The 9,006-nt window shown below is 42.9% G+C and overlaps 2 non-coding genes across 2 annotated transcripts; both read right to left on the bottom strand.

Annotated features, from left to right (window-relative positions):
• Positions 1-417: 417 nt before the first annotated feature.
• trnas-aga (transfer RNA serine (anticodon AGA)) lies at positions 418-499 on the bottom strand. The gene has a single exon. It is a non-coding gene; the product is annotated as a tRNA-Ser (tRNA).
• Positions 500-5,638: 5,139 nt separating this feature from the next.
• Positions 5,639-5,710, bottom strand: trnam-cau (transfer RNA methionine (anticodon CAU)). Its single transcript has one exon. It is a non-coding gene; the product is annotated as a tRNA-Met (tRNA).
• Between the last annotated feature and the right edge of the window lie 3,296 nt (positions 5,711-9,006).

Genomic DNA, 9,006 nt, shown 5'->3' with positions numbered 1-9,006 from the left:
GTTTCAAGTGGCGATAACATAAATTTAAACGTGAAATGCGTTGGTGCCCTGTACGAGTTTCTGCTGGTCTAATCGCCCATGTGCACTATATTCAGTTTATGGCAACACGAATATGAGCAAGACAGGTTGTGGTAGTCTTCTGTTTTCTGTATGTGGATATCTATTTCTTAATGAAGGTATTAGGGGCAGCACGGAGCGCACAAAACGAACAGCAAAGACCACTGGGTCAACAGCGCCCCTGGATAGTTTGGAACCACTAACATTTCGTATGACAGCCGAACAAAGGCCGCCTGAATAAATGCGGAACACAGGGGATCTTCCTAGTTTTGCAGGCGGGAACAGTGATCGGTGTTTCGACTGGCTTTTTTACAATCTGTATCCGTGGGAGGGATCAGGGAATCAAAATCGATAAAAACACGTAGTTGGCAGGATTCGAACCTGCGCGGGGAAACCCCAATGGATTTCTAGTCCATCGCCTTAACCACTCGGCCACGACTACAATTGCTCAAATGTTCTTCCACCTATAATTTATTTTGTGGTAGAGTCAGATAGAGTTATTTACCAAATTGAACAATGGCATGTGTCATCAAAGACTATTAGATATCACGTCGGTTTAGCCAATGATATTTTGCAGAATCCATCAAATTTGGAATAAAGTTTGGAACTGGGGTTTAAATGTTAATTTACATCCTTTGATGTGTATTACTTCACATGTTGTCATTGCTTTGCTCTTTGTTCCAGTGGGTACCCATGGCATTTTCCCCAGTTTGTGTTTTAGGGCAATTTTAATAACTTCAGTGTTTGCGAGCACCATGCCTTTACAGATTTAATTTTGCTGATTTTGTCTGTTTTCATACAGTTAAATTGAGTTTAAATATAGAAACATAGCAAACCAACAGCACAATACATTTTCTTCGGCCCTCATGTTGTGCTGAACATGGACTGACTTTGGAAGTTACCTTGGATTACAGAGAGGTCTCTATTTTTCTAAGATCCATTACCATTTTTTGCTAAATTCCATATACCAATAATGCTAATTCCCGTTAAATTACCGATGAACAGAATGGTATGAAATAGGGTACACTTATCATGTTTCTTCATGTTTTTGCTCGGATAATATTTTAAAATCCTTATCTGTATTTTTGTTTAAGTCATGAGTGCTGCTGTTCCTTCTAAGCCATATTCACTGAGACATATTAACAGTAATGTGACCCCCAGGATTTTCCGTGGATCGAAAAAGAGGAGATGTTGGCCACGGAGGATTTAAAATATGAAAGATTACAACGAACTCTAATGGCCCCAGGACAGTGGAAGCAGACAGATCAAGTGTCTTTGTACCAGCAATGTGCTTGGAAATTAAGATGTCATTTTGTGGAGCCGCTTTCCATCTTCCATTTTGTGAGAGGAACATTTCTGTGTTTTAAAGCAAACACAAAGTTGTTTCAGGTAATCTGCGAGTTAAGAGATATTTTCTAAATTAGAAGTTATTTGTGAGTTTTTTTTTGATGTAATATAACATGCAGATGTGTGAATGTTGGGGTTAATGCCTGCCTGGAGTGATTTCAACTGCTTACTAAAAGGAACAAAGAGGCATAAATTATCCATTGACGCTTGCTGGGAAGAGGGAAATAAATGGATGCTGGCCTGGTGCAGACCTAACAAATGGGAGAATTCAAGCCAATCGGATGACATACGGCCAATGACACTGGAATGTGATAATTGAATTGGAAAATATGAATATAAAAGTGGAAACTTCGAATGTGCTAGCAGTGATAACTCTTTCCCGAAACCTACCATCGCAAGGAAGATTCCCCAAGTCAGTGACTGGGAGAAGAAAGGATCGATCACGTGGCCAACTGAGCTGCGTTAATTTGGTGATATACTGGGGAAAAGTAGTCTGAGTGAGTGATGGTGCAGAGTGAACAGCAAAATTCTTGTTCTAAGTTCCTGGCCCGGTATTGCCATTGTTATGTTGCCGTTTATGCAGAGTCAGTAAAGTGCGATTTTGGATTATTTACAAGTTACAGAGTGAAATTCATAACCTAAATTCATTGTCAACACTAGTAGGAAAATCGATGGCCTAGACCAAAAATACTCTGACAGATGCACTTCAGAAATTCCATTTCTTATCTTACGCAAAAAAAAATCTGGTTAATTTTTCTGAAGGTGAAATGTCCGAACGTTGTAACGCTATCCACATGACATTTCTGTGGGATTTGTCAGCAGACCTGCTCGTCAATCTTCTAGCAACTATGGGGACAATCTCAGAGTAATCCCAGCAGAGTGGTTGTTGGTTATTATTTTATTTAATCCTAACTGACTCCTTCTACCTTAGGGCACGAACCTATCAATCATCTACGAGGGGTGATTGATAGGTTCGTGCCCTAAGGTAAAAGGAGTCTGTTTTTTAAAATCTAACACAATTATTTTTCAACATAGTCCCCTCCTACATGTACATATTTAGTCCAGCGGTCGGGGAGCAAAGTGTCCAAAGCAGGGGTAATTGATATGTTCGTGGCCTGAGGTAGATGGAGATGAATTATACAGCTCTCGTTGCATGCACACGCTGTTCAACTCTCTGACTGGTTGTGCAGAAAGTTTGAAGATAATAGCTCATATGGAGTGGTTGAAATATTCGTGGCCTACGGTGGAAGGGGATGAGTTATTAACTTCAAACTTTCTGCAAACACTGGAAGTGTTGGCCTGTTGGTGCATGTAAAGAGAGTTAATAACATTTCCTTCTATCTTAATCCACTAACTTATAAATCACCCCTGATGAGTTATTAACTTCAAACATTCTGAATAATCGCTCAAAGAATTGAGCTGTTTGTGCATGTAACGAAAGCTGTATAACTCATCTCCTTCTACCCTAGTCCACAAACTTATCAATCACACTCGTACCTATACATCGGCTTTTCTAAAGAACATAAAGTTTTCTAAAGTTTTTTGTTTTCCCATGTGCTGTTCTGAGGCTTGGTACCATTTGCGGTCCTTCCGACTTTCTGAGAGTTCGGCTCTAACTCAGTCCGATCGCTGGTGAATGCTCATTGTCTGTTGTATAACTCCCACTGCTTGAGGATGGCGATGTCAACTGGCCGCAATAAAACCTGCTGCAGAGTGAGGATTGAACAGACAGAGAGCATCTCGGGGTCTGTGGAATCACATGGAGCACGGGAGACGCTTCACTACTCGAAACTCCTGCAACGTGGAGCGATAGTGGTATAGAGATGAGCATACCTGCCTTTCAGTCAGCTCATCTGGGTTCGATTCCCGGCGATCGCCGTGTGTTGTACCTGTTTTTCAGCACATGTCTCACAAACGTCTCAGACTGGAATCACTCAGACACATTACTTCTTTCTCCTTGAAATTAACATTTCTGCCCGTCGTTCGTTTGCCATTTTAGACCAGTGTTTCTCTTTTCGAATGTCTTACCAACATTGTGTGTTGGTCTCGCCCCATCAGAGATGTCCCCGTTTTCACTTCCCCCTCAACTTCTCGCCTTCTTTGACACTGAAAGCTATCTTCTTCTCTCACCATTTCTAACTGAGTCTCACGATCAGAAAGGTTAATCACTCACAAATGTTCTTGAGGTGATGAGTGTTTCCAGTATTCTCTGTTCAAACAGTTCAATAGCAGACACAGCTTTATGCAACGGAGAACAAGGTGTGTTGGCCAATCCCTGAGCACGGCAGGAATTACCCGCGAAGTTCTCAGCAAATCTCAGAAAGTGATGGAGTGACTGGACGGAAACTTAAATTGGAAGCACAAGTTTTTATTTTTTAGTGAAATGTGTGCTGTGTACACAGGTGACGTGAAGGCGATTTGCGGTGAAATATTCTGCTGATGAATAGCAGACGATGGTTTGGATCTGCCGGCCTCTGGATAACGGGCCCAGCACATTCCCGCCGCGCCATTCTGCTGATAGGTAACTATTTCTGTTCTTCTCCTGTCGTTTTATTTGTTAATTTTGCCGCGTTCCCCCGATTATCTATTGTTTTGTTCGTTGGATAATTTTCCCTGTGCAATATCCCTTGTGTCTCTCTTACGCTTTTACCTTCCTCCCCGTCTTCCTTTCCCTCTTCATCGCTTCCTAATGCATCCGATTATTATCCGCTCGCTGTTCTCCGACCCCGCCGGATGTCTCGTTCACGACATTTCAACAACGGATGTGAATTTTATTATCATTCTGACCCTATTCCTCCGGAACTGCATTCAGACACACTGGTTATATCCCTCTCTGTCTCCTTGTCTTCCATCACTTTGTCTGCGGCTGTTATTTACGTTATAAACACAGGGAATTCTGCAGATCAGCAAATCCAGAGCACTGAATGCCGGAGCCAATCACCAGGTCAGACAGCATCTTTGGGGAGGAATAAACAGTCAATGTTTCGGGCGGAGATGCCGCCTGGACCGGTGAAATTCTCCTCCACTTTGTGTATGTTCCCTCGGTCAGTCCTCGACGTAACCAGCAGCGACGGCAGTCTGAGGTGGAGCGGAGAATACACCCACACTCCGGGATTTATTTTACCAATCCCGAGTCTCGTTCACCTCCCAATCAGTTCATATGATCAAATGAAGCTCAGAATTCTGTCAGTTCCGAATGGACCGGAGATCACTGGGTCTCACTGTGAAAATCTCTATTTTTTGGAGAGTCCTGCCGTCGGATGCCTTACTAGACTTTTTCCAGACGGTACCAGACGGTTTAGCAAGTGGTTAGATCTCTTTCAATGGTGCTCCTGGAAAATAAAATAATAACAACAGCTATGTTAAAATAGTGGCAGGAGATGTCTCTGACTTCAGTCTCCTCAGGAGCTGGACACACCAATGTGATTTGGTGGTCCACTCTCTCCCTTGAGGAGCTATTATTGATTTAGCAGATTTCGTCCTGTCCACGTTGAGACTCATTCTGCCGCTGTATCGCTGTACCACCAGTGTGTCAATGCAAACCTAATGATTCAGTTTGAGCTATGCATTGTTCAAAATTCAATGCTCACTAGCGTGGAGTTGCCGTGTCCTCATCCAGGCAAAGCATGCGCTCCTCCACTAAGCTACATCCCCACTTCAATACAGAAGTGTTCAGGTCCAACCCTTCCTGCATATCACAATATAGATACAACGTAATCATTGGTAATACAGATAATAACAAACATTTCTTCCTCTGCAACCGGAGAGGACTCGGGAATCATTTGCGATGCAGATACTTCTCTGTCGAGCACTGGCCAGAGGACACGCTCATATTTGTGCTGATTGTGCAAAGGGATGAAGAGCATTCTCCAGCAGGATTCATTGTCTGAGAAATCGATGCCCCAAACGATTTGGAAAATCGAGAGACAGGGAGAGAGAGAGACTCCTGAGCAAGGTCTTCTCATCTTTTTCTCCAGTCCTGATGAAAGGTCTCGTCCGGTGGAGTGGAACTTTTTTCCCATAGATGCCGCCTGGCCTGCAGAGAATAGATGCAATTAAGATACCTCCGTATACAAAGGGTTAATCTTTCCAACCAAATAGAAACCTCCGCAAAAGTGAAAAAGGGTAGCAGATAAAAGTACATTCTAGCCGAAACCAATGAATCTACCAATAATGCGATGGCCTAGTGTAGTATAGCGCACTGACGGTAAATTGTTGTTGGCAGCAGCTGACATAGCAGAGGATGGTTTCGATCCATCGACCTCTGGGTTATGGGCCCAGCACGCTTCCGCTGCGCCACTCTGCTATGAAAAACAACATTGTTCTTCCATGAATGATGTGCAATCTCTTGGGTTTGTATGTGTGTGTGTCTGTGTGTGTGTGTGTATCATTCCGTGTGTGTGTGTGTGTGTGTGTGTGTGTGTGTGTGTGTGTGTGTGTGTGTGTGTTTTGGTGTGGATGTGTGTTTTTGCATATCTGTATATGTCTGGGTCTATGTTTCTGTTTGTGTCTGTATCGGTGTTTGTATATGTCTTTGTCTTGTCAATGTCTGTGCATGTCTCAATCTGTGTCTGTGTCTCTGTGTCTGTGTCGCTGTCTCTCTATAATGTCTGCATCGCTGTTTCTGTCTGTGTCGATGCCTGTATACGTTTAGTTCTTATCTGTCCCTGTACATATCTGGGTCTGTGTCTGTGTATGTATATGTCTGGGTTGCCGTCTATGTCTGTCCATGTTGCAAAAATTCCATCTTTCCCACTTATTCATACCCAATTACTTCACCTTCGGTTGATAATTCCTTCTTTAACCGCGTTCTGTCTCCAATTTCGTTTCTTTCTTCCTTACTTTCTGCACCACCCAGTTATTCACTCTGTTTCGTTTATGCTTTATCACATCTTGCCCCCCGATATTTCGCCAGTGAATGTGGTTTTATCCTATTTAATTGTTCACATGGACAATTCATCCCTCTTATGGGGCTTCTTACAAAAAACGACATTTTGAACCACACTCGGGAGTCACTACGTTCAATCACGAGGTCCCATTAACGTTCCCATTCTGTCCAGATCATTGAATAAGTGTTGGTTTTCAAGTTGAAACAGAAGTTCCCCTCGTCTCCCTGTGAATGGAACTCGCGGAGTTAGATGTTGAATTAGTTTCCGCATAACAATCACCTCCCTCAAACAAGCCCTTCACCGGGATTTAGTCAGATCATAAGACCAAAAGACATAGGAACAGAAATCGGTCATTCAGCTCAGCGAGTCTGCTCCGCCGTTCTATCACGGATTATCCCGGATCCCACTCAACCCCATACACTTGCCTCCACCGCAGTCTGCGGCTGAGCATTCCACAGATTTCTTACTCGGGCTAAAAAACGAAATCCTCCTTACGTCAGTCTAAAAGGTCGCCCCTCAATTTTGAGGCTATGCCCTTTATTTCTGGACACCTCCACCATAGGAAACATCGTCTCCACGTCCACCTTATCTTCATCCTTCAACATTCAGTAGGTTTCAATGAGAATTATAGTCGTTGCTCTCATATTCAGAACATCACGGCCGAGCTTTCGTCACTAAAAGTGGGGGGTGTTTTTAGAATTCCCCTACCGAGGACTGATATACAGCAAGGAACCATTCTAAACTGGCCCACGTGGCACTGGCTTATCCCGGCGTCTCAACGACGTCAATGAAAGGCCAACCATCGTGCGGGAATTTTCTTCATCTGGGATTTTCCGCCCAGTTTTCAAACTTCACAAACAGCAGTTTTGAAATGCTGGTTTTGAACCCTGGACGTCACACACGCGCTGCTCCAGTGAGCTACGTCCCCAGTGTCAAATGAACGATGATATCTTCTGCCGGAGACGCTGATCACAAAGACTGGACGTTGAAATATAGACAATAGAATACGGAGTAGGCTACTCGGCGTTTCGAGCGAATACCGCCTTTGATTTCGTACCTGGTCGCTAATCTAACCTCAGTTTCACTTCCCGATCACTACGCAGGCCATTTTATCCCTTCTGTATATGTCTGACCTCTCCTCGATTTATCGTCATTGTGGGGAGCTGCGTCAGGGAGAAAAGGAGGCGGGACTGTCTGACGGTCCGCTACCACAGACCTGCAAATGTTAAGGATTTAAAGGCAAAGAGCAGGTAACTGGATTTTTTAAATTAGAGTAATAAATTAAAATAGCGACGGAAAAGTGGATGAAGCGAACATTTAACCAAAGGCAAGACTGCATATAAATCCTGAATAAACACAGGAAATTTTTAAATCCTTATCTGCATTTTTGATATAAATCATGAATGCTGCTGTTCCTTCTCTGCCATATTCACTGAGACTTGTTAACAGTAATGAGATCCCCAGGAATTTCCGTGCATTGAAAAAGAGGAGATGTTGGCCACGGAGGATATAAAATATGTAAGGTAACATCGAAATCGAATGGCTCAAGGACAGTGGAAGCAGACAGATCAAGTGTCTTTGTACCAGCCATGTGCCTGGAAATGAAGATGTAATTTTGTGGAACCGCTTTACATCTTCCATTTTGGGAGAGGAAAATTTCTGTGTTTTAAAGCAAACACAAAGTTGTTCCTTGTAATCCGCGGGTTAAGAGATATATTCCAAATTAGAAGTTATTTGTGAGGTGTTTTTGATATAATATAACATGCAAATGTGTGAATGTTTGGGTCAATGCCTGTCTGGAGTGATTTAAACTGGTTTCTAAGGGGAATAAAGAGCCATAAATTACCAATTGACGCTTGCTGGGAAGAGGGAAATAAATGGATGCTGGTCTGGAGCAGAGCTAAGAAAAGGGTGAGTTCAAGCCAATCAGATGACCTACGGCCAATGACGTTGGAATGGAATAATTGAATTGGAAAAAATGAATATAGAAGAGGAAACATCGAATGTGCTAGCAGTGATAACTCTTTCCTGAAACCCACCATCGCAAGGAAGATCCCCCCAAGTCAGTGACTGGGAGAAGAAAGGATCGATCACGTGGCCAACTGAGCTGCGTTAATTTGCTGATATAGTTGGGAAAAGTAGTCTGAGTTAGTTTTGGTACAGAGGGAACAGCAGAATTCTTGCTCTAAGTTCTTGGTCCAGTGTCGACATAGTTACTTTGTTGTTTATGCAGGAACAGTAAAGTGCGAGTGTTGATCATTTACAAGTTACAGTGAGAATTCCCTAAACTAGTTCCATTGACAAACTGTCGTCACCAGTTGGACTATCGATGGACTGGAACAAAAATACTCCTCCAGATATACCTCAAAATTTCCATTTCTTATCTTACACAAAAATGATCCCGTTACTCCTGTAGAAGTTGAAATGTCCGTTCGTTGTAAACCTATCTACATGACATTTCCGTGTGATTTGCCAGCAGAGCTGCTCCTCAATCTTCCACTAACTATGGAGGCAATTGCAGTAGAATCCCAGCAAAGTGGTTGTTGTTTATTATTTTATTCATTCCTAAACTGAACTCACTCCTCCGAGGTGTGAATGATAGGTTCGTGCACTAATGTATAAGAAGTCAGTTTTAGAAAACCGAACACAATTATATTTCAGCATAGTCCCCTCCTACATTTTCACACTTAGTCCAGCGTCGTGGAACATACCG

Source organism: Hypanus sabinus, unplaced genomic scaffold (genome assembly GCF_030144855.1).
Source record: "Hypanus sabinus isolate sHypSab1 unplaced genomic scaffold, sHypSab1.hap1 scaffold_859, whole genome shotgun sequence".
Lineage (NCBI taxonomy): Eukaryota > Metazoa > Chordata > Chondrichthyes > Myliobatiformes > Dasyatidae > Hypanus > Hypanus sabinus.
Note: the sequence above shows the minus strand (reverse complement) of the source record. Positions and strands in the feature narration are given on the sequence as shown.